Genomic DNA, 26,666 nt, shown 5'->3' with positions numbered 1-26,666 from the left:
AATCATTGCATAACAAAGCATGGCAGCGTATGATCCTGGTGTTTGCTGGCATGCAGATAACATCCATTCCTTATCTCTCTTTGTTATCCTCAGGAGAGTGATATCATTCACGGTCACCTGGTTGAAATGGGGTGATTTTATTAAGGGGACATTCTGAGGTGCCCGTTCCTGCTCGGCTGAACAAAAATGTTCCCCACTGTTAGCCACACTGTGGGGGGGAGGGGTGAAGTGATCATCCCAGAGAACTGGGGGGAGGGGTAGTTGGGTTTGTGCTACATGTTAACCCGGAAACCGCAGCCCCTCCTTTTACACTGTAAACCCATTTTAAATGGCCAACCCAACGGGTGCTTGGTATGGGAAATGAGGGCGCTGCTGTTTGAAACCATTCCCACGTTATGAAAGTTAAAAAAGCCAAAAGACTGTGGCTTACCATGGCTGCCTGCAAGCCGAATTCTGTTGCCTGGCACTGCGTGAGTGATCTCGCACCAAACCAGCAGGCTCTCAATACAAGATGAAAAATGCGACCTTGTAACGAAAGCACATGTGCTGTGTAATGTGAACAACAAAATGTAACGTGAAAGAGTATACCCATTGTTCTCTAAAATGTGTCTTTTTTAACCACCTCTCCCTTCTCCACCACCAGCTGCAAATGCTTCTCCTTCGCAGAGGCTAGTGAAGATTAGAAGGAGAAAACAGCGGACTCGGGATGATATGTTCTCGGAGCTCCAGATGTCCTCCCACGCTGACAGAGCACAGCAGAATGCGTGGAGGCAGTCAATGTCAGAGTGCAAAAAAGCACAATATGAACGAGAGGAGAGTTATCGGGGGTAGCCATGTTAGTCTGTATCTACAAAAACAACAAGGAGTCTGGTGGCACCTTAAAGACTAACAGATTTATTTGGGCATAAGCTTTCGTGAGTAAAAACCTCACTTCTTCGGATGCATAGAGTGAAAGTTACAGATGCAGGCATTATATACTGACACATGGAGAGCAGGGAGTTACTTCACAAGTGGAGAACCAGTGTTGACAGGGCCAATTCAATCAGGGTGGATGTAGTCCACTCCCAATAATAGATGAGGAGGTGTCAATTCCAGGAGAGGAAAAGCTGCTTCTGTAGTGAGCCAGCCACTCCCAGGAGAGGAGAGGTGGCGGTCTGAATCACGGTCTGAAGAGAGCAAGTGGCGGGCTGAAGAGGATAGGTGGCATCAGCTTGCGGACAGAAGGCAAGATCGATGCTCCGGCTGCTGGAGCATCAAACTGATATGCTCCAGCGTATGGTTGAGCTGCAGGAAAGGCAGCAGGAGCAGAGACCGCCGCTGCAGCCCCTGTGTAACCAACAGCCCTCCTCCCCAAGTTCCATAACCTCCTCACCCAGACACCCAAGAACACGGTGGCAGGGCCTCCGGCCACCCAGCAACTCCACCCCAGATGATTGCCCAAGCATCAGAAGGCTGGCCTTCAATAAGTGTTAAAGTTTTAAACTGCAGTGTGTCCTTTTCCTTCCCTCCTCCCCCACCCCTCCCGGGCTACCTTGGCAGTTATCCCCCTAATTGTGTGATGAATTAATAAAGAATGCATGAATGTGAAGTAACAATGACTTTATTGCCTCTGCAAGCGGTGCTCGAAGGGAGGACGGGAGGATGGTCAGTTTACAGGGAAGTAGAGTGAACCAGGTGGGAGGATTCATCAAGGAGAAACAAACAGAAGTTTCACACCTTAGCCTGGCCAGTCACAAAACTGGTTTTCAAAGCTTCTCTGATGCGAACCGCACCCTGCTGTACTCTAACCGCCCTGGTGTCTGGCTGCACGTAATCAACAGCCAGGCGATTTGCCTCAACCTCCCACCCCGCCATAAATGGCTCCCCCTTACTCTCACAGATATTGTGGAGCACACAGCAAGCAGCAATAACAATGGGGATACTGGCTTCACTGAGGTCTATCCGAGTCAGTAAACTGCGCCAGCGCGCTATTAAACATCCAAATGCACATTCTACCACCATTTGGCACTTGCTCAGCCTATAGTTGAACAGGTCCCAACTACTGTCCAGGCTGCCTGTGTACAGCTTCATAAGCCATGGCATTAAGGTGTAGGCTCGGTCCCCAAGGAGAACTATAGGCATTTCAACATCCCCAATGGTTATTTTCTGGTCTGGGAAGAAAGTTCCTTCCTCCAGCTTTTGAAACAGACCAGAGTTCCCGAAGACGCGAGCATCATGTACCTTTCCCAGCCATCCCATGTTGATGTTAGTGAAACGTCCCTTGTGATCCACCAGGTCTTGCAGCAGCATTGAAAAGTACCCTTTGCGGTTTATGTACTCGGTGGCTTGGTGCTCCGGTGACAAGATAGGGATATGGGTTCCGTCTATCGCCCCACCACAGTTTGGGAATCCCATTGCAGCAAAGCCATCCACTATGACCTGCACGTTTCCCAGAGTCACTACCCTTGATATCAGCAGGTCTTTGATTGCGTTGGCTACTTGGATCACAGCAGCCCCCACAGTAGATTTGCCCACTCCAAATTGATTCCCGATTGACTGGTAGCTGTCTGGCGTTGCAAGCTTCCACAGGGCTATCGCCACTTGCTTCTCAACTGTGAGGGCTGCTCTCATCCTGGTATTCTGGCGCTTCAGGGCAGGGGAAAGCAAGTCACAAAGTTCCATGAAAGTGCCCTTATGGATGCGAAAGTTTCGCAGCCACTGGAAATCGTCCCACATCTGCAACACGATGCAATCCCACCAGTCTGTGCTTGTTTCCTGGGTCCAGAATCGGCATTCCACACCATGAACCTCCCCCAGTAACACCACGATTTGCACATTGCTGGGGCCTGTATTTGAGAGAGGTCTATGTCCACGTCAATTTCCGCATCACTCTCGTCGCTGCGCTGCAATCGCCTCCTCACCTGGTTTTGCTTTGGCATGTTCTGGTTCTGTATATACTCCAGGACAATGTGCGTAGTGTTCATAGTGCTCATAATTGCCGCGGTGATCTGAGCGGGCTCCATGATCCCAGTGCTATGGCCTCTGGGCTGAAAAAAGGCGCGAAACTATTGTCTGACAGAGGGAGGGAGGGGCGAGTGACGACATGGCTTACAGGGAATTAAAATCAACAAAGGTGGTTGTGCATCAGGGAGAAACACAAACAACTGTCACACATATGGCCCCCCCAAAGATTGAACTCAAAACCCTGGGTTTAGCAGGCCGTTGATTTCACGGAGGGATGGGGAAGCAAATGAATACAGAACAAATCTGGTCCATCTATCTTTTACATCTTAGGCTGGCAGCAGACGGTGCAACATGACTGATAGCCATCGGCATCTTCTGGGTGCTTGGCCGAAGATGCTGGATTACGATTGCTAGCCATCATCGTCAAGACGGTTCAATAGGACTGCTGGCAGGACTGAGTCTCCAGGAGTCAAAACATGTCTGCCCAGGTGCCTCTGATCAAACTCACTGAGGAGCACGACGACGACGGATACCAGTAGTAATACACCATCTACTGCCAAAAGGAAAGGAGCTGCTGCTGTATAGCAATGCAGCCCCACGTCTGCCAGTGCCCAGATAGCCGATGACGGCTACCAGTCATACTGCACCGTCCACTGCCAAAAGGCAATTAGCTGCTGCTGTGTAGCAATGCAGTACCACGTATGTCGGCACCCAGATGACATATGGTGACGGTGAGCTGACCTGAAAGGGCTCCATGCTTGCCGTGGTATGTTGTCTGCACAGGTAACCCAGGTAAAAAGGCGCGAATTGATTGTCTGCCGTTGCTCTGACAGAGGGGGAGGAGCCTGACGACATGTACCCAGAAACCCCCGTGACACTGTTTTTGCATGATCAGGCATTGAGATATCAACCCAGAATTCTAAAGAGCAGTAGAGACTGCAGGAACTGTGGGATAGCTACCCACAGTGCAACGCTCCGGAAGTCGACGCTAGCCTCGGTACTGTGGACGCGGTCTGCCGACTTAATGCACTTAGAGCATTTTATGTGGGGACACACACAGCCAACTGTATAAAACCGATTTCTATAAAACCGGCTTCTATAAATTCGACCTAATTTCGTAGTGTAGACATACCCTGAGATCCTGCAGAATATGGTACAGCATACTGGACATATAGTTCATATTGTCGGAGTAAACGATAGAAAGTGAGCAGCTGTAAAGTTGTGATTATGGGTGATGAGTCATAATGGTAGTGTTGGGGACCTTAATTAATCACTTTCATAATATGTTTGCTTTCTTTAAGAAGTTTAACTTCCACTTTGAAAAAGTCAGGTTTCCATGATTATGGGGGAAAGACTTGTGTTTTTAAAATTACAGTATTTTAAGGGTCTGCACATGTAATATTCACATTTACACCCACAATTCTACTTCAGAAACTTCTTAAAATCCTAAGGAAATTCCCTGATGCAGAAGTGATTTGAAGATTTGCCCTAAAACATCTCCATTGACTTCATAAAGTCCCTACCAGAACCCTCACTAACACAAAACTCTTTTTCCACTTCACAGCTTTCTGTTGGATCTCACAGTCAAGTAATAATTCTGAATTTAGGGGATCAGGAGTTTTCTTTGTGACTTCACTGCAGGATCCATGAACATCTGACTGCTCCTGGATCAAAAATATTAAGTCCCTCCACATCTGAATATCTCATTTCTCATCATGCTTACTATTTCCAAAATGTAACAAGTCTGATCTATGCAATGGTTTTCCCCTCTTCATATCAAAATCTCAGGCTTTTTCATCACTCCTAAAAAAGGTGCATTTTTCACCTTTGGGTAACTAACATACATGAGCTATCTCAAGGTTTTAAAAAAAAAAAAAAAAAAAAAAAAAACACACACACCCACAGTGAAGACAAGTTCCTTTAGCTTTACCATGAGGTAAACTAGATGAGGTCAGCATGAAACCCTCCACCTAGTTTACCTTGTGGTAAACACTAAAGTGACTTATGTCCATGTGTTTTTACTATGGGATAGCTCACTCATCAAAAATACACCTTTTTCAGCAGTGAAGGCAAGGCCTTAGATTCCATTATTTAAGCAAAGGGGAAAACACAAAGCACCTCAACGCATTATGAGACTCATCCAGTAAACACAGATGCATGTCACCACAGGACAGTGCATTTGCTTATAGTTTCCCAAAGGAAAGAAACTTTGTCAAATTCTGACAGTTCCATCCATTCAGTGCTACACTCCTGTACAATTTATGAGCCATTTGTGCACTGCAGTAATTGCACACAGAATACAATTGAAGGACACCGCACAAACATTGAAAAAAATCAAAATGAGAACTGCACAAATCTCTTCAATGAACATCCTTACCAAGTGTGGCAAAATCAAAAATTAAGAGACAGAGTCCTATTAGATTACCCAAGCCGCCTCCCTGCTCATTATTATTGGCAGAGCAATGCCTAAAGTTAAGGTTGCCTAACACTCCCCATTACAGAGCTCCTGTTTTTAGTTGCTTATAACTAACAAACTATCCATTCAGGCTGAAGTTTTTCCATGCTTCATTTCTGGCTCAGGCTGATTTATTTTTTTTATTTCAGCAAACAAGAGTTCAGCCATTTCTCAGAACAATAATAAAGTCAAATTCATTTACAAAACCTTCATTAAGATGGAGTTAAAGTTGTTGCTGCACAACAGAGCATTCTACTACATGTGCCCTAAGATGTGGGATCTCAAAACCACCAAATCAAACATTAGAAAAAAAACAACAGGATGTGTTCTGTTAAGGTGCTACTCCACACAAAACGAAACCTGACTATCAGCATTTATGCCAAAGGCTCCTCCTGGACAGATTTCAGATGTGTCCACTATCCCAGAGACTGAAGGAACCATATTCTTCTCTCTTTCTACAAGATTGATCGTATAGGGGTTTCTAGGCTGTGATCCCACACAGATAGCAGAAATGCTTGCAGAGGCCTCTGGGAGGACCCTCTGGATTGTACCTGAACACAACACCTTCAGATGCAGAAGCTGAAGGCCTTTCCTGATCATCATAGTGAGGTGCTGGAGAAATGTCTGCACAAGACTTCTAACCTCTGTACCACTGCTGAAAAGACTGCACAATCTGGCCCCCAGAAAAGTTAGGCCCCCTGAGAGAAAGAATAAGTAGCTTTTGGATTTGTCTACACATAAGCGTTGATACTGCACTTTAAATTCACACCCTACCTTAATCCACATCAACTTTCAAAAGCAGACAAGCCATGTGGCTCAACTGATCACAAACCCTTATTCCTGAATAACCTAGCCTGCCAGCACTGGGATCAAACCAGGTCATCCAAGTAAAGAAAGATATGGATCCCTTCTTCTCTGAAGAAGTTATCAATACTGCCCGGGCCTCTGAGGAAACTCAGATGACAGGCTAAACAGAAGACTGACATTAAGACAAGCTCTTCACCCACAACTGGAGGCATGCTGTCTTGAAGCCAATAGAGCAGAAGTTGTCCCACCCTGGGCTTGCTGGATAGCAGGGGAGAAGTGTTCCTCAGAGGAAAGAGTATCTGATTGCAGGATTCATGGAAGACAAATGAAGAGCCATGAAATATATCAATCTAATCTGAAGGGCTTTTACTAGTTTACTGGGAACAGTGGGGAGGGGTCAGAGCAGCACACCAGGTCTCCAACATTCACATAGGAGAATATGGTTCTCTGAAGAACCTAAGAAAGAAAACAGCTTGTCCATCATCCTCTTCCTAGCTCTGGCTCTCAGAGATATTTAAAGAGACAAGCCATATGAGAGAGCTGATAGGCCTATTTGTCCAAGGATATTTGTCATCTGGCAGCATCTACAAGTAGGGACGGAGGAGAAATGGGATGGGATCAAGGTCTAAGTCCAGTTCACCTTCCTCCACAAGCCTTTGGTACCTAATTAGGCAGTTGGAAACTGCAGAAGTTCAGTGGAAAAGCCTATAGACAGATCCCCAAAAAGAATGGAGGGAGTGGTTGAGAGAATAGGGCTTCATCAGGAGCTCGATTTGAGTGGTTGGAAGGAGAGAGACAGAAGAGAAAACAGATTGTAGAGGCTTACTGATTCCAACCTAGGAGCTTCCCTACTGGGAACAAGCACTGGTTGGGAGCTGCTTCTTCATCTTCCTCCAAGCTTTCCTCATCTGGGTTTGTCTTCTATAGCTGATGCTGCAGCTTTATTTGGGAATGGACCAATCCTGCTGCCAGCTGAGCCAGCTCTGAGAGGTAGTGACAGTACCTGAAGGAAAGCTGCAGAGAAATCCTATAAGGAGGTGGTCTGGGTACAAAAATTCCTTGCTGGGACTAGTCATCACCTGACTGACTAACATTGTTCACATGACTGGTACCTCAGATGCAGATTATACACAGAACAAGTCCAGCACAGGAGCAGAAGTGCTCACTTAGCTGCCCCTCCCCACCCCCACACTGACTTTACCCATAAGGACCATCTCTAAAAACAGGGTAGTTTGATTTCCATGCCCACTTAGTGCTCACCCCATCTCATGACACTGCCAAGATGCCAGCAAGTGTCAGCTGTGATGTTTCGTCAAGCAGATGATGGGTTGACTAGGAAATGGTTCAACACGTCACCCGAACTCATTTTGTGCAAGCCAGACTAATAAGTGAAGGAAAAGGCAATTCCAGCAATTTTCTGAGCCACATAGTCCATCTGGATTTATGAGGATTTAATTTCAGGCATCACATAGAAGGCCACATTGTGCTACCCAATGTGAATGACAAGGTAATACCTGGATAGCAAGCCAGCTAGGAACAGAATTTGCCTTCTGAAGTAATGAAACAGGAAAGCAGCAAAACCAGAAAAGTGGATGGGATCCAGGAGCCAAGCTCCCTTTATAGCCAGTTATGTGGAAAATTGATTGAAGGGTTAATTGCTGACAGTTTATACCCACCTCACTTGAGAGTTATGCCAGTAATTTTAATCTTACTGTTATTTTTAAGTTAATCGTATTAACTTAACATTTCCTCTAACGTGTGAAAAGAATTAAGAGAATGTTCATATACGAACATCACTGTTACATGCTTTCTGATCACATTCCAATTCTGAACAAGTCCCCACTCCAGTTCAGCCCTACACTCACAAGTGAACATAGTCTGATTATATACATTATACTGGCTGGTGTGATGTAATCAAGCCACTGCACATTCACCACGATACCTACTCTATCTAAAGCCCAATTCTTTCTACCCCATCCCCACTCAGGATTCTTCAAGGTCACTTCCAATCCCTCAAGGTGGCTTCTGCAAAGCCAAACAATCATAGGTGCCGACTCCGTGGGCGCTCCAGGGCTTAGCACCTGCCGGCAGCCAAGCTCCCTCCCTCTCTTCTCCCCAGCGGAAAAGGCGGGGCAGGGGTGGGGCCTTGGGTGAAGGGGTGGAGTGGGACCGAGGCCTGGAGGGAGCAGGGGCAGGAAGTGGCAGGGCAGGGGTGGGGGCTTGGAGGAAGAGGTGGAGTGGAGGTGGGCCGAGCACCCCCAGGGTAGAGAGGAAGACGGCGCCTATGCACACAATCCCATGCTTAATTTGAAGCTTTGAATACTTTGAGGACAGTGATCTTAATTCCGCCCCACCCCCATCAGCCTTAGAATGCAAGACAGCCTAATAGCAGCTCACGTTGAGTTCCTAGATTCTTCCTGGATCAGTGTTAGTGTCAGAGGACCCCACCATCATCTGGCAATGTAAAAAAATGCATCATTAATTTAAGGCCCACTGATTTGCGTTTTTAACATCTGAAGTCACAGGTATCCTGTCTCACTTCTGTTCAAAAACTCAGAACACAAGTGTGCACAGCAGACAAGCCAACTTTACAGAACAAATAGCATGCTCACATTATGATGGCATCAAATGTTCTCACACATTCTGGATAATGATTCCACTCTCTATTATTGCTACACTTTAGATTCTGCTCCCGGCACCAATTCTACACCAGGCCCACTCCCCTGTGAGGTAAAGTAGTGACAACAGCTAGCTTACAATTAGAGTCAAGGAATATCTCAAATTGCATGGATGTAATACATGTAACAAATGGATGTAACACATGTAACACCTATTCAGGAGGCTCCAAAGCATTTGCTGTGTCTTGAATGAGAAAATGCATTCAGGGCAGAAGAAGTGAAGGAAGGAAACAAGCACTTAGCCTGGTCTACACTACGAGCTTAGGTCGAATTTAGCAGTGTTAGATCGATTTAACCCTGCACCCGTCCACACAACGCAGCCATTTTTGTCAATTTAAAGGGCTCTTAAAATTGATTTCTTTACTCCTCCCCGACAAGGGGATTAGCACTGAAATTGACCCTGCTGGGTCGAATTTGGGGTAGCGTGGACGCAATTTGACGGTATTGGCCTCCGGGAGCTATCCCAGAGTGCTCCATTGTGACCGCTCTGGACAGCGCTCTCAACTCAGATGCACTGGCCAGGTAGACAGGAAAAGCCCCACGAACTTTTGAATTTCATTTCCTGTTTGGCCACCGTAGCGAGTTGATCAGCACAGGTGACCATGCAGAGCTTATCAGCACAGGTGACCATGGAGTCCCAGAATCACAAAAGATCTCCACAGCATGGACTGAACTGGAGGTACTGCATCTGATCGCTGTATGGGGAGACGAATCTGTGCTATTCGAACTCTGTTCCAAAAGACAAAATGCCGGAATATTTGAAAAAAATCTCCAAGGGCTTGAAGGACAGAAGTTATAACAGGGACCTGCAGCAGTGCCGCGTGAAGCCTACCAGAGAGGCAAACGGCCACTCTGGGTCAGAGCCCCAGACATGCCGCATCTATGATGAGCTGCATGCCATTCTAGGGGGTGCCCCTACAACTACCCCATCCCTGTTCTTTCCTCCTCCCCCACCCCTCCCGGGCTACCTTGGCAGTTATCCCCCCATTTGTGTGACGAATTAATAAAGAATGCATGAATTTGAAACAACAACAATGACTTTATTGCCTCTGCAAGCGGAGATCAAAGCGAGGAGGGGAGGGTGGTTGGCTTACAGGGAAGTAGAGTGAACCAACGGGGCGGGTTTTCATCCAGGAGAGACAAACAGAACTTTCACACCGTAGCCTGGCCAGTCATGAAACTAGTTTTCAAAGCTTCTCTGATGCACTGTGCGCCCTGCTGTGCTCTTCTAACCGCCCTGATGTTTGGCTGCGCGTAATCAGCGGCCAGGCGATTTGCCTCAACCTCCCACCCTGCCATAAACGTCTCCCCCTTACTCTCACAGATATTTTGGAGTACATGGCAAGCAGTAATAACGATGGGAATATTGGTTTCACTGAGGTCTAACCGGGTCAGTAAACTGCACCAGTGAGCTTTTAAATGTCCAAAGGCACATTCTACCACCATTATGCACTTGCTCAGTCTATAGTTGAACTGCTCCTTACTACTGTCGAGGCTTCATGAACCATGGGAGCAAGGAGTAGGCTGGGGTAGGTGCGACCGCACAGTGCTGCTGACTGGGAGAGCAGCCTGAGGCAGAAGCCTCCAGCTGGCATGATATTCCAGGCAAGACTGAATCTCCATTAGACGAAACTTAAAGAAGAGAATGACCTGGAGTCATTCCCATTTTTGTCCAGGCGCCCCTGACCACCTCACCAAGGCCAGCCAGGAGCACCCATGTCTGCCCAGGCGCCCCTGACCACCTTAACCGAGGTCAGCCAGGAGCACCCACGGGACGACTAATATCAGTCATATTGTACCGTCTACCGTCCGCAAGGCAAGGGGATGCTGCTGTGTAGCACTGCAGTACCGGATCTGCCAGCAGCACCCAGGAGACATACGGTGACAGTGAGCTGAGCGGGCTCCATGCTTGCCGTGGTATGTCATCTGCATGGATAACCCAGGAAAAAAGGCAAAAAACGATTTTTTGCCATTGATTTCACGGAGGCCTGACGACATGTATACAGAACCACCCGCGACAATGTTTTTGCCCCATCAGGCATTGGGACCTCAACCCAGAATTCCAATGGGTGGGAGAGACTGCGAGAACCGTGGGATAACTACCACAGTGCAACACTCCGAAAGTCTACGCTAGCCTCGGTACTGTGGACACACACCGCCGACTTAATACACTTAGTGGGGACACAATCAACTGTATCAAATCGATTTCTAAAAAAATCGACTTCCATTAAATCGACCTAATTTCGTAGTGTAGACATACCTTTAGTCTCTCACTCTGGTAGCAAGTTCACAGTACCAACAAAAACTCCCCACCCAGTCTCCCCTCCACAAAGTTCCACATGCAATGTTTGTCAGACAGCCTCCTTTTAAAACGATTCCTTTTACCACAAAGGTCCATCAAAAACAGAATGGAAAATGCAGACAATTTAACCTGCCTTAAGTTAATAATTTAATTGCATTTGTAATATGAGGTTTACTCAGTCAGTCATGAAATTTGGATTCTGCAGAAGGCAATTTTATTAGGACAACTTTTCCTTTTTAGCTAGGCAGCAGCGTATCAGAGCACAAGGGGCTGGCTGCTAGGGTTAATTTTATCATTGAAAATTTTAGAAAAATGCACCAGGAAATAGTGGCAAAAATGGCAAGTCATAAAAACTATAACAAACACCATGTACAGGCAATGTTTTAATCCAAGATAACCTTTATTTATCTACTCTTAGCGAAGATCAAATATGCATTGGGAGAACAGTGAGCACTTCTGTATTTCCCCCTATTCACAAATAAACAAAATCTATTCCTACACACAGTCCCTCCCCAAGGGGGAGGGGAGACAGAAAATGGCCTAAGAAGCAACAGAATCAAAGCTATTCATGCAAAGCTACTTTAGGATGAGAATTTAAATACACAGAAGTCAGCCATTGTCAAAGTGGAGTAACATGGCTGTAGGAGCCTTAAACTGAGCCACCTGTTAATAGTATCTTTAATACTTGTTTTAATGTGCTCTCCCCAGAGCAGGTGTAGCAGTTCTGAGACATAGGACAGATGTTGGTAAATTGGGGTCACAGAAATAACTTTTGGAGGCAGAGAGGAAGTTAAGAATCGAAAAGGATTGTGGAGATCAGAGAATGAGGAAGGAGGGAAAACAGGAGAACTGAATGGAGTGGGGAAGGTGGGGAATATTGACAAGCTTCCTAGTAGGGTCTTCACTGAAGCAATGCAACTGCATTGCTGCAATTTTTTAAGAGTAGACCTGCCCTTATACACTGTAATCAAGAGACCTCTAAATCTCCCTTTTGATAAGCGAAACAGAACAGATTGATCTCATGTCTACACTTAAAATGCTACAGTGGCGCAGCAGCACTTCTCTCATTGACATAAGTAATCCACCTCCCAGAGAGGCAGTAGCTAAGTTGAGGGAGAATTCTTACATTGACCTAGTGCTGTCCACATTTGAGGGTTAGGCTATGTCGCTCAGCGGTGTGGATTTTTCACACCCCTGAGCCGTATCCCTCTAGTTATTTATGTCCATGTGTGGAATGAATTTTGTTATGTGCACCAATATGGAGGTGATATGTGACACACCACCTTCATATTGGTGCATATAACAAAATTCATGTGGTGTGGGTGGGGCTGAGGGGTTCGGAGTATGGGAGGGGGCTCAGGGCTAGGGCAGAGGGTTGGAGTGCGGGGGGAAGGAGGGTGAGGGCTCTGGCTGGGAGTTGCAGGCTCTGGGGTGGGGTTGGGGAGTTCGGGGTGCGGGAGGGAGCTCAGGCCTGGGGCAGAGGGTTGGGTGGGGGAGGATGAGGGCTCCAGCTAGGGGTGAAGGTTCCGGGGTGCAGCTGGGGATGAGGGGCTTGGGGATGTACGCTACCCTGGGGCTGCGGTGGGGAGAGAGGACTCTCCCCAACCCTCTCTCATCGCTGCAGCTCAGGGTAGGGGGAGAGGCACCTCTCCCCTGGCCGCTTCATCCTGGGGCCAGCGGGGAGGGGCACCTCTCCCATGGCAGGTCCCCGCTGGAGGAGAGGCATCTCTCCCTGCCGCAGCCCTGAGGGGCTTAATAGGCCACTGCGCAGCTTACAGGGAACTCAGCCCCTGAGAGACGTAGCTATACCAATGTAAGTTTCTAGGGTTGACTATGCCTAAGGCATTTTCTTCAGCCCTTTTATCTTTTTTGTGGCTCTTTTCTGTACACAATTACATCTTTCAACATCCTTTAAGAATGCGGACACCAGAACTGGATGCTGTATATCAGCATCAGTCTCACCAATGCTGTATACAGAGGCAAAATCATCTCCCTACTTACTACTCCCCTTTTAACACATCCAAGGATTGCATTAGCCACTTTTGCCACAGGCGCTCATGTTCAGTTCCTTGTACTCTATGATCCCTAGAAGACTTTTCAGAGTCACTGCTTTCCACACACAGTACTCCATTCTGTCGGTATGGCATGCACTGTTTGTTCCTAGATGTCTAACCTAGAACTTGGCAGTATTAAAATTTATTTTGTTTGAATAGGCCTAGTTTACCAAGTGAGCAAGATCACTCTGCATGACTGCCCTGTCTTTGTTATTACTTACCACTCCAATCTTTGTGTCATCCACAAATTTTCATCAGCAGTGATCTTATATTTACTTCTAGATTCATATTCTAAGGCCAGAAGGAACCACTGTGATCATCCTGTCTGACATTCTCTCTAACACAGGCCCATAGAACATGAGATCCACTGATGAAAATTTTGAATAGTGGCAGGCCTAGCACTGATCCCTGCAAAACCCCACTAGAAGCACCACCATTCAATGACAACTCCTTGTTGACATAGGCGTTGACTCTGTGGGTGCTCTGGGGCTGGAGCACCCACGGGGGGGGGGGGGGGGGGGAGGGGAGACAGTGGGTGGGACAGCACCTCCCCCACTCCCTAGTGCCTCCAGTGATCAGTGCCTCCCACCCGCCGGTGATCAGCTGTTCCACGACGCTGGTGGGGGGAGAAGTGGAGGCGGTGGGATGGGGCAGGGACCTGGGGAAGCATAGCCACTGGTGGGCCTGGGTGGGCCACAGCCCACCTCACTTTGGATCCAATCAAGCCCACCCAATTCAGGGCCAGAGCCCCCCCGAATCTGCAGGCTGGGACTCCCAACCCTGGCTTTGTGTCTGCCCATCCGTGTCCCTCTCCTGCCGGCACCACATGCTGCTGCCCCCATCTCCATCCCTGCACCTGGAGTGTACCTCGTGGGGGCGGATCTGGGCGGAGCTGGTGCCGGAGACCAGGGCAGCAGCGTGTAGCACCATCATGAGAGGGATGCAGCCCGTCGCCAAGCTGGGGTTGGGAGGGGTGGGCGGTGCTCAAGCCCCGGCAGCGCTCCCCTCTGCCCCATGGGCGCGCTCCGCAGCCTGTGTGCCCCAGGCAGCCTCATCTTCAGGTGCCTGCTGAGTGGTAAGGGTCGGTTGGAGGGCGTGGAGGGAGGCAGAGTGGGGGCAGGGTCGGAGGTGAAGCGTGGGCAGGAAGAGGTGGGGCAGGGGTGGGGGTTTGGAGGAAGGGGTGGAGTGAGGGCAGAACCTAGGGCAGAGTGTGGGTTGAGCACCACCCACCAACTCGACGCTTTTGCTTGTTGACAACTACTTCTGAGATTAGTTAGCCAGTTTTTAATCCATTTAACATGTGCATCATTGATATAGTATACTACTGATTTTTTAGTCAGAATGTCACAGGGTCAAACACCTTACAAAAGTCTGTTACATCCATGCAGTTACCTTCTCAAACTTGTAATCTTAAAAGGAGGAAATCAGGCTTAAAAAGACCACTTTTCTAGAAAACTATGTAGACTAACATTCATTACCTTCCCATCCTTTAATTCTTTATCAGTTGAATACTGTATCAGCTTTTCCGTTATTTTGCCCAGATTTAATGTCAGGCTAAGCAGCCTATAGTTACCTGGGTCATCCCACTTGCTCTTTGAATATTTGCACAACATTAGTACTCTTCCAGTCTTCTGGAATTTTCCTGCCATTCCAAGATTTATTAAAAGTTATTACTGGTACAGGTACTTCTTTTAGGATTCTCGGGTCAATTTAAATCAGCGGGCCTGGATAACACAATTTATCCCTTGTAGATATTGTTTAAACATCATTCTTTATTATTAAGGGACCAGAAAGTACTTGATCATCCACAAGTGAAGTAAGTACATCATCCTGCATCTTTCCAAACACAGAACAAATATTCACTAAACATTTCTGCATTTTCTTCATCATTATCATCAATTTCACCATCCTCATTTAATAAAGGTCCTATACTATTGCTAGAATTTATTTTCTTCTTCATATACTTAAACTCTTTGTTGTTCTTTGCCTTACCAGGCATAATTTTTCCCTGATATTTTTATTTTCCCTTATCAATTTTCTACACTTCATAACTTCTAATTTATATCAACTGCTATCTGTTCTCCCTTTTTCCTATTTGCTGTCTTGTTTTTGTTTTGTTTTCTAATTACTACCACTTAACCAGGATGGGCTTTTAGCCAAAGTTGTCCTCTCTCGATTGTGGAATTGTAGCTTTTTGTCCATCTTAAAGAAGATTTTATTAGAACTCCCAATCTTTCACATTTTTCTGTCTAAATTTTTCCTTCAGCTTTGGGAAAGTAACCCTTTTGAAACACCAAGTATACATATTACTGGTTTGGCTCCTCCTCTGTTTAGCACTTTGAATGTAACTACGCCATGATCTCGTCCCTAGGCAGACACCAACTTCCAGTCCAGTGACTCATTCATCTTTATCAGCCACAATGAGGTGTGAAATAGGATTACCTCATGTTAGATTTAATACCTTTTGAATTAGAAAGTTACCTAGTACATATCTCCCAAATTGAAGTTTCCCATAGTACCAATTTCTTTCTACACATTACATACAGGTGTTTAATTATGAACTCATCCTGTTCTCTGATTTGATTTTGTGGTGTGTAACAGACCCCCACCAGCCTGTACTTTGTCAGTCAGCAGATCCATATGCATTCAAAAAATCTTTGTGGTTCTGAGTTATCAATCATTTTAAATCAGGTAATGAGGTCTTTCGTGTATGATGCCACCACCACCACGCACCTCTCACTCATTCTGTCCTTCCTATGATTTTACATTCCAGTCATGTAAATCCTCCCACGAGGTTTCTGCAATGCCAATTATATCAAGTTTCTTCTCATCAATAAGAATGTCCAGCTCCTCTTGCTAGGTGTCCAGATTCCTAGCATTGGTATATAAACAAACATTTCTTCTCTTCACATTATTTGACTGAGCACCCTCCCCGTGTGTTGTTAGTTTAACACCCTTCTGGCTATTCCAGCTGGTCTCCAATGGAGAAAAATAGCCCCCACTACCTGCAAGATATAGGCCATCCCAGTAATACACTGGGATTTGATCCAATGTTCCACAAAACCAAATCCTTCGACTTCACACCAGACATACTGCCAATGATTCATCCACAATATTTTTTCTAGAAATATAAGGGATTGAAATGAGGAAAATGAAGAGCCTAAGGGGAGGAAGATTACAGTCACAGCAGAGAGAAAAGTTTGACAATGCACTTCCAAAGAGAAAGCGATGACTCCTCCTTCCCTGGGAAAGTTTCTGACTTGCCACTGCTGAGTGGTTTTCCAGACATAAGGCTGGGACTGTCTTCTTACGGCTTTGTACAGCACCCAGCACAAAAACCTTCAGTCTGATTGAAGTCTCCAAGCACTAATATAAGTTAATGACGACCTCTAACTCACCCCAGATTTTCCACAACCAACCTACTCCCCATCATCCCACTTATATGCCCAGAACATCAGCTAGTTCCCACTCTGCCCACAAATTCACCTGGCTCCTGGACTGCCTGCAAGGCTGAGAACCAGTAACAAAGAGGAGTATGGTGCAAAAAGCACAGGCCAGGAGAACACAGAGTGAAACCCAATATTAGTGCATCCTTCATGGCTCCTGGGGAAGAAAACTAAAACCAGAAGAGGCAGTTTCCAGCTACAAGAGAATAGACTGGTGTTAAAGGGTTAACATAAGAGAAGCAGATCTGAACCATGGTTTGGAAGTCCCATCTCAGATGTCTTTTTTTTAAATCTGAGACTCTTTGCTCCCCAATCAAGGGGAGTCAAGGCAGACAGAAATCCTTTAGAACAGTGTTTTTCAACGGACCCCTGTGGTCAACAGACCCCTGGGGGTCCACAGACAATGTCTAGGATTTCCAACGGGGTGGAACACCTCCATTTGAAATTTTTTAGGGGTCCACAAATTAAAAAAGGTAGAAAACCACTGCGTTAGAACAGAGGCACAACCTTCCCTGAGGAGCCCTGCAACACTCATGCCAGATACAACTAAAACCAGCAGAAATATTACTACAAGTATCAGGGGGTAGCCATGTTAGTCTGTATCTACAAAAACAACAAGGAGTCTGGTGGCACCTTAAAGACTAAAAGATTTATTTGGGTATAAGCTTTCGTGGATAAAAACCTCACTTCTTCGGATGCATAGAGTGAAAGTTACAGGCATTATATACTGACACATTATAATGCAGGCATTATATACTGACACATGGAGAGCAGGGAGTTACTTCGCAAGTGGAGAACCAGTGTTGACAGGGCCAATTCAATCAGGGTGGATGTAGTCCACTCCCAATAATAGATGAGGTGGTGTTAATTCCAGGAGAGGAAAAGCTGCTGCTGTAATGAGCCAGCCACTCCCAGTCCCTATTCAAGACCAGATTAATGGTGTTACATTTGCAAATGAATTTTAGTTCTGCTGTTTCTCTTTGAAGTCTGTTTCTGAAGCATGTAGGTACAACCAGAACCCCTCAATCAAGTCCTTCTGGGGGGTTTAGGGAGCTTAGACCCCAGCTTGGGGTTCCCTGCGTTACACCACCCAGCCCAAACTGTGTGTTCCAGCTTCTAGGACTCCATAAGCACTCCTCTTGACTGCAACTAGAAGGCACTTAACACAAAAACATTAGCACAACTAAACATCAGCCAGTGGGTCCTGGGTATCTGTAAGGAAAATAGTCTGAACTGAAAATATAGTAAAAAGAAGAACAGGAGTACTTGTGGCACCTTAGAGACTAACAAATTTATTAGAGCATAAGCTTTCGTGGACTACAGCCCACTTCTTCGGATGCATGAAACTCTGAAACTTGAAAATATAGTGTTTCCATCTCTATAGTGACCTGTGCAGAACTGATCCAGACGACAAACATAAACCCTCCTCTTCACTCTCCACCCTAGGGGCTGGGTCAGATGAAGTATTTAAGCAGCAGCTGTTACCATGAGACCCAGAGGATAAATCTGTGCCCATCCCCCACTTCACTGCTCATTCACCTCCAGCCCAACAACAGAAACAAAGCCAGATTCTTTTCTTCTTTTGCTTTCCCTCCATTAGCCAGCCGGGTAGATCAACACTCATCTCCTGGGAAAGTAACAAGCAGACACCATAATCAGCTTCTAGCTACAACACAAACTCCACGTAATAACACAAGGGGTCCATCTACACTACAAACAAAAATGAGCCAGAGACCCAAATACACCGTGATTCCCTGCTCGCAGATAGAGTTAAAGTCGTGGGAAGGGAAATGGAATGCAGCTAGCAGCCTTTGATTCTTTTCTCTTTATTCAGGAGCTCCTCCTCCACACCACCAATTAGCTCGGCACCCTTTAAATGGCACAGACCCTTCCTGAAGATCCGATTCCTGGCCCTACTGTGCCACATCTGACTCTGCAAAATTACCACCACCAGCTTAAGTCATTTAGACAAAAAATACCATTCCCTATCCCCACCAAAAAAAAAACAAGAAAAAAAAAAAAGCTAGTCTCTAGACTTCTTAACACTTCAGCAGGTTCTGACTGCTGAATGACTCCCAAGTTTAAAAAATAAAAAAATAAAAAGGCAAATCTCACCACAATATAAGAAGAGAGCACTAAAAAGCTGTCAAATTTCCACTTTCTTGGATTTTTATGAATCTCAGTTCCTTAATAAAAATCAGCTTCATTTCTGACAAATACTTGGCTGTGAATGAAAGTGAAAGACCAGCTCAGTACAACATAGATGGAGTTCAGAGATTCCATTAACAGCCTTCTTTCTCTCTGTTCCAGCTTTCAAGCCACAAATCTTTTCCTGTCTCCTGTTCTGAAACATGGGGGAAGGGGGCCCAGAAGGGTGTCATAGGGAGAACAACAACAGTTTACTAGGTAAGTGTATATTGTAAACCAACTTCGCTACCAAACACACCTGAGAGTTCTAGAACTTCGTTATTTAGCTAAGGAATCAGTTACTTCTGACTTCCAGTTTCCAGCCCAGATCAGCCTCTCTCCATAACTGATATTCTGCAGTACATCAAAGGCAGGTAGCCATAAACTCTGAGATAAGACTAAAATGGGCTCCCTTGAACCCTGTGTGGTGAACTCCAGCCCCCTCCAAGATTATCTGAGATAGTTTATGAGAGACCCCATCCGCACAATAAGGGTATAAGACATACCCTCCACCACACCTCTCTCTAGGACCAATTGCAGCATAAACTTGGAGTTGAGTCAAATCCTGGTAACTAGATTCAAACCCTTCTCTTTTCTGCTAGAATTAACATGACACATTTCTGCTTCATTTTAAAATATCATTTTAGTTCATTACACTGTATGCCTCCTTGCCAAACCCTCACCATCTCACCAGTGGTTAATTAGTGCCAGGGCTGAGCCCTGCACCTCTAGGCTTGGCAGTTCATAGCCCTGGCACCTCTGGGCTTGCCACATCAATTATGAAAGTAAAAAAATTGCTTGAGCCCAGGGCACCTCTTTCATTACAAATTAAGCACTGCATCGGGCATCCAACTCCTTGTGCCATTCAAGTTCTTAGACATTCAACTCCAGACCCAGAAGTTTCCCTCACCATCTATAATCCAAGGCAGAGTCATCCAGGAGCTGGGAGAGCTCCCTTCAACCCCAAATCTATCCAAGGCGTACCTGGGGGGCTGGGGAGATGCACAAGAGAATAGTACTTCGGCTATAATGTCGGGGGCAGCAGGTGAGGGCAGCCAAATAAGAGGTGTTGTTAGGGTGACCAGATAGCAAGTGTAAAAAATCGGGACAGGGTGTGGGGGGTAATAGGTGCCTATATAAGAAAAAGGCCCCAAAACTGGGACTGTCCCTATAAAATCTGGACATCTGGTCACCCTAGGTGCTGTGATCCGGGCCGTGGCAGAACGTGGGTACCTATAGCTCTAGTTACTTGCTAGGTAACGGGGCCATGTATCCGAGCATCTCCCACATTCAAGGCCCAGAAGACCGGCGAGCGTGAGTCCCTGACAAACATAAAGGGAGTCCTGCCGGGAGATGCCGGGCAGGGCCGGGCCAGGACCCTGCGGGAACGGGGACCTCGGACCTTATGCAGCAGAGGCGTGGGGCGGCTGAGCCCTTCCCCAGGCCAGGCAGCTCTGGCCGACTCCCCTCAGGGGCCCTGGCACCGTTCCGCAGCTCGTGAGCCACGCGAGGCAGGTGCCAGGGCCCGGCCGTCCCACCGGGCTGGGCACAGCGCGCGCCAGCAGCTAACGAACCTTCGTCCCTCAGGCGCAGGGGCGCGTGTCGCGCGCTCACCGGCCCGAGTGCCGCCGCCGCCGCCTGGGCTGGGCAAGACGCGGGGCAGCAGCCGGGGCGCCCAGGGCAGGGACCCCTTGTCACACCGGGCCACGCGCCAGCAGCCGCTCCTTACCTGGCCACCCGCTGTGACGAACAGCAGAGCTCGGCCCAGCTCCCCCAGGCGGCTCGCGCCCCCGAACCGAACCGAACCGCTCCGCGGGCAGTGGATTGCAAGCCCCGCCCCCAGCAGCCTAACGCCGCATCCCCACCCATTCCAGCCAACCACAGTGCGAGCCCCACTTCGACCCCGCCCCTTCCTCTGAGACCCGCCTCCGAGCGTCGCACTCTACCAGTAGCCCCTGCTCACTCGGACAGACGACACCTCTTTCAAGCCTGGCCCCGCCCCCAGATTCCCACGTGGCTCCAGTGTTGAGTAACTCGTTCCCGTCTCACAGAACAGAGACAAGATCTGATTGGCTCCTGAGTGTCCAACGGGAGGGATACGGATGGGAGGAGTGACGCCTCGTGGGAGGGCCGCAGAGATATGGGTCGGGGAGGCTATGTGGGGGCAGCAGGGATGAGGGAGGCCATGGGGAGCAGAGGGATGGGGGGAGGCTATGGAGCCAGCAAGGATGCGGGGCAGAGGGATGGAGAGGGAGGAGGCCAAAAAAAATAGCGCAGCAGCACCACCACCACGCAAACCCACGGTAACCCCAACCGCAAGGAGACCGCAAGGCAATTCCATTAGCCCCTTTCACAGCCACTTACAGTATCTGGAGAAATAACACATATAGCTAAGACTGATAGCATCACTTTTTTACTTAAACTGCAGAGATGGAAACACTGCAGCATCTTTAGCTAGACACAGAAACTTTAACATTAGATATTGCAATGTACTGTGAAAATAATGCAAATATTTAGACCCATGTAAAAACACCCAGCAGATTAAATTATTTTTCTGGCAACTGGCAAATTCATAAAAAGCCTGGCAAGGCCAGGCAGGATGGAGGGAAGTCATGGGAGGACAGAGGGATACAGGAGGGAGGCCATGGGGCACAGAGGGATACAGGGGAGGAATATGGGATACAGGGGAGGAATATGGGGGAGGGGAGGAGGTCATGGGGGGCAGCGGCAGCCCATGAGTTGCAGCAGGGATAGATGGGAGGGAGACCCTGGGGGCAGATGGATATGGGGGGAGGGAAGGAGGCCATAGGGGACAGAGTGTTATGGGGGGGAAGGCGGTTATGGGGGGCAGCAGAGATATGGGGGAGGGAAGGAGGCCAGGGGGGCAGAGGAATAGGAGGGAGGGAAGGAGGCTATGGGGGGCAGAGGGATATGGGGGAGGGAAGGAGGTTGGGGGAGGCAGAGGGATATGGGGGAGGGAAAGAGGCCATGGGGGCAGTTGGGATATGGATACAAATACTGTAATGATAAATAATAATAAATAATGTGTAATAAGCATGTCATCAAAATTATATTTCCAAGATCACTGCTTTTATAATTTATACTGAGGTAAAGGAGAAAATCCCTGGAAATATTCATTTTTAGGATGGGGTTCGCGAGACTTGACATTTTAGTGAAAGGGGTTCACAGGTTGTTAAAGTTTGGGAACCACTGTTCTAGTCTGATCTACATAATACAAGCTAGAGAATTCACCCGTAATTTCTGCATCAAGCACAATAACTTGTAGTTAAATTACAGACATAGACATCTAGTCCTGATTTACACATTTCAAGTGATAAAGAATCAACCTTATATTTACATACGTTTTTCCAATGGTTGATTAAACTCACTGTTAAAAATGTGCATCTTATTTCCAGTTTAGATTTGTTCAGTTTAAGAGCCAATGTCTGGAAACTGTTTTTGCCTTTGTCAGCTACATTAAAGAGCTGTCAGAAATCACCCCATCTAGATTCTTATAACTGTGATCAACTCATCTCTTAACTTTATCTTTGACAAACTAACCAGAACAAAGCAACAGAGGGTCCTGTGGCACCTTTGAGACTAACAGAAGTACTGGGAGCATAAGCTTTCGTAGGTAAGAAACTCACTTCTTCACTTGCATCTGAAGAAGTGAGGTTCTTACCCACGAAAGCTTATGCTGCCAGTACTTCTGTTAGTCTCAAAGGTGCCACAGGACCCTCTGTTGCTTTTTACAGATTCAGACTAACACGGCTACCCCTCTGATACTTAACCAGAACAAGTTCCTTAAAGTGTTTCTCACTATGTATCATGTTCTCTAATCCTCAAATTATTCTTCTGACTCCACTCTGAACTCTTTCCAATTTTTCAACTTTTTTTTTAGTGCGGTCACTAGAACTGGACACACTATTCCAGTAGTAGGTTCACCAATGCTGTATACAGAGGTAATATCACTTCTCTATTCCTGATTTTTATATTTATGTGTGTGTCGTATATATATCAGATGTTGCATTACACTTTTCAACCACAGCATTGCACTGGGAGCTAATGTTCAGTTGATTATCATGACCCCAAGTCCTTTACAAAGCACTGCTTTCCAGGATACACTCCCCCTTCCTTTAAGTACAGCCTACACTCTTTGTTCCTGTATGCATGATCTTGCATTGGCCAGTTAAATACAGGGACTTGCATGCCCTACATAAAAATATACCCATGGACAGGGAAGCTCTGCCCTATAGAGAGGAGGGAGAACAGGGAGGCAGGGATACACCCCACAAAGGACTCATTGGGTTCAGTTGATTGAATTCAGTTGCATGGGCTTAGTGCAGAAATTATTGGGTGCGGTTCTATGGTCCATGTTATGCAGGAGGTCAGACTAGATTATCATAATGTTCCCTTCTGGCCTTAAAATTTATTAATTGTACACAGACTATCCTGCACTGTGTGTGCATCAGATTTTTTACCCACACATCTCAGAAATGGACAAAGTAATTTTGCTGAAGCTTTCAATTAAAAAGAAGTCACTTTTCCGTTGACACCAATCCCGAGGAATTCCAGACCAACAGGAGCTACTGTCAGAAAATTGTGAACAAGTTAGAATGGGGGGGGGGAGGGGAATTAAGGAAAGTCCCAAAATAACCTTAACTATAGCATGTGCAGCAAAGAAATGCCATTATATAATAAATGTTTCTGCTGGAGTTTTTGAAAAGCAGCCACAAGGTATCTTGAGGAAAGGTGGTGAAAGATATTCTGGCAGAACCTGGTGCCCTTCTATAGGTTTGTGAGGCCTCTTACACATATTTCTGACATTTCAAAGGACTATAGCTGGTAGAAGTCCCATTTCTTGAAATGTCACCAAATATCTATTCTCCTCCCTGTACACTACTCTGCCTGTGCCTCCTCTCTCAACAGCCATAGGGATGTGAAGGGAAAAACAGTTTAGTGCCTGCTACTTGATTTAGCATCTGACAGTCTCTCAGTGGCCCTTACAAAGTATGAGTGTTAGGAGAGGAGGGCAGGTAACAATCTCTGGGTCAAGTTTCCTGGAGTTTTGTTAGTGCTGAAGAGTCGCTTATGTCCATATAGCCTGAGCCCAGCAAAGCCCTTCAAACAAGATTCACTACACTCTAGCTGCTCCTCTACATCTGCCTTTCAACTCCACCCACACAGACATACATTCTACTTCTACGGTCATTCTCACAGAAAATGCTGCTCTGACTAGGATTGTGTCTGTTTTACAGGGACCCTGTCACAAAGACATTTTCTCTAATCAGAGAGGCATTGTATCTAAACGCAAGTTACTTTCACAAAAATCCAAACTGGTAACTAGGAAACAGAGCAAGAAACATTTTCACTTTTCTCCAATCCATTCATGACTTTAAACACTAATCCCTTTTGTACCTCTCCTCCAGAGCCAGTCCAAACCTGCAGCCCCTTCAGTCTGGTACAGAGCTTCTGCAAGCTTCATTTAAAGAGCAGAGAAGAAAAACATGAAAGAGGATTGGAAAAGAGTAGCCTTTCTTCCTGTCCCAAGCTCGGTCTGGAGTGGAGAACTGTGTTTGTATGTTCTGTATCTTTGGAGCAGTGTAGAGACAGGGCTTTCAGTAAGAGGGACTGCCTGTCTGTCACAGCCCAGAGCATTCATCCGCAAACACTGCTCTCCATTCAGAGGCTGCCAGGCTTGGGTGCAGACTGAACCAGAGAAACTGTGAGAGGCTGAGGAGGAAACTGAGGTGGGGGGAGGGTGTGAAAGGAGACAGAGGGGACAAGAAGGGGGGGTCTAAGACTTGTGAACAGAACAGACACGAGAGAGGCTACTTTATAAGAAGAGAGGAGAAGACAGACAAGAAGTGAGAGGAGAGGAAGTGGGAGAAAAGGGACAAGAGGGGGAAATCAGAGAGCTAAGAATACATAAAGCAGGGGAGGATTGCACAGGGGGTCTTACGCGGTTTTATCATGGGGACTGCATCTTGGTAAAGCAATGAGGTGGACACTTCCACTCCCCCATCCTCATTCACAGGCCCATTAGTGAGCACCCAACATCCTTGTGACAGCTACAGAAACTGTTTACATGGAACAAATCATGTCAGGAAACTTTATTTTTAACTGACTTTAATTAGGTACATTTTGTCCTTGCAGGCCACGGTGCTTACAGACACCAGCATCTTCAGCATTAAATATAAAACTCACTTCACTCACTGTTTCCTCCATAACTCACCAAGACCCCATATTCAAAAAACAGAGTCCCTGCAGAAAGGAAAGGAGAGATTCTCATGTTACCCTTAATAATCTGGGCAGCTCACATACCAGTGTGCTGGCCATGGCAAAAGAATACATCGACGGTTGGGAGGAAAAAACAAGAAACCAAAACCACACTACACTGACCTTTGTTCTTAATTTCATCCATCCATCTGGGGGTTCAGTTCTTCTCCTTTGCCTGCCCTGCTGCCCAGCCCCCTGGTTACTTTCTCCCTGTTCCCTTGCCCAGGCATCCCAGAGACCTGACTCCCCGCTCCTTTGTGTATATTGCCCAACTGTTTGATTCTTCTACTATCCAGCACGTGCTGTCTGGCTGTCTATCCCCCTGAACGTACTGCCCAGACAGTTGGTTGCCTTCCCCACTGGACATTTCTCTCCCTCTAGTAACTCATGATAGTGGAGGGCAGCTCCAGTCCTGCCAAAGAACTCATTCACCAAGGGTGGCTCACATTTTCCTTCACATAGCATCAGTCTCCAGTGAAGACAACTTTGTTAATTCCTTCTTGTTTCCAGCTCTTTCTACAGACATCGAAAGAGCTGAACCAAAGAGCAGCCAATATCAAGTGATCTGCTAGACCTCCAGTGACTAGCACTCTAGTGCAAAACCTTAACAGTGACCTCACCAACGTTAAGGCAGAGTAACTTTCAAGATGTATGGAACATCTGAAAGCCGCTTGTACCCATCTGTTGACACAAGAGAATCTGAGACTACCATTGAAGTTTTGTGCCCAAGGGCAAGTTTGATGAAACAGAGATATGTGTTGTTTTTTTGGTACTTGTTGGAAGTGGAAGCAGAAGCCTTATGCGGGTAACCCAGGCTTAGGAAAAAAGGGGTGAAAAAGGCTTGATTTCTTTCAGGAAGGGAGGGAGGGAGGTAAGTGCATCATGGGAGGCTAATGCCATGTTCCCATAACCACTCGCACAAACATTTTGGTCCATAAGGAATTGCAAGCCCAACCTAAAATTCCACTCGGCTCAATGTACTATGGGATAGCTACCCACAGTGCAGCGTTCTGTGCTTCGATGCAAGCCCTGCTAATGAGGATGCGCTCCATCGACACAATGAGCATAGTGGGGACACGCAACATCGACTTGCTTAAATCGGAGGTTCAATGTCGACTTACATAAAATCGACAACTTTGTAGTGTAGACATGCCCTTAAGGTGGGAAACTGAGGCGAAGGCCACTGCCCAGTGCACTGTGGGGTTGGATTTTTGCTTATGGCTGAATGCTTTTGAATGTGGTTGTGGTATTTTCTCAAACTAATGCTTGGTGCCCTTTCTTTTTTATTAAAAGTTTTCTTTTGTTACACAGACTCAGTGCATGCGAGAGGGGAAATATTGACTCTTAAAGCTGCCCGGGGTGGTGCTAAGCTTTCCCAGTTTACTGGGTGGGGTCTCAAGCCAGTTCTGTTTTGTATTGTTAAGAGGAACCCCTAGATACTGAACCCAGCCCTTGTTGCTGTCGACTCCACCTGGTGGAAGAGTTACAAATCCACGAGCAAATACACCAGAACTA

At 46.7% G+C, this 26,666-nt stretch overlaps 1 protein-coding gene across 5 annotated transcripts in view; it reads right to left on the bottom strand.

Moving 5' to 3' along the window:
- PLXNB1 (plexin B1) overlaps positions 1-20,687 on the bottom strand; it is a 220,053-nt gene extending 199,366 nt beyond the window's left edge. For 4 of the 5 annotated variants that reach the window (XM_054034114.1, XM_054034116.1, XM_054034117.1 and 1 more), the window contains exon 1: positions 20,602-20,687. The gene's annotated coding sequence lies outside the window, so the exon portion shown is untranslated. The remainder of the gene's footprint in view (positions 1-20,601) is intronic. The other variant, XM_054034119.1, reaches the window with a different exon arrangement.
- Between the last annotated feature and the right edge of the window lie 5,979 nt (positions 20,688-26,666).

Source organism: Malaclemys terrapin, chromosome 7 (assembly GCF_027887155.1).
Source record: "Malaclemys terrapin pileata isolate rMalTer1 chromosome 7, rMalTer1.hap1, whole genome shotgun sequence".
Lineage (NCBI taxonomy): Eukaryota > Metazoa > Chordata > Testudines > Emydidae > Malaclemys > Malaclemys terrapin.
The sequence above is the reverse complement of the archived record's forward strand: the minus strand, read 5'-3'. Positions and strand labels throughout refer to the sequence as shown.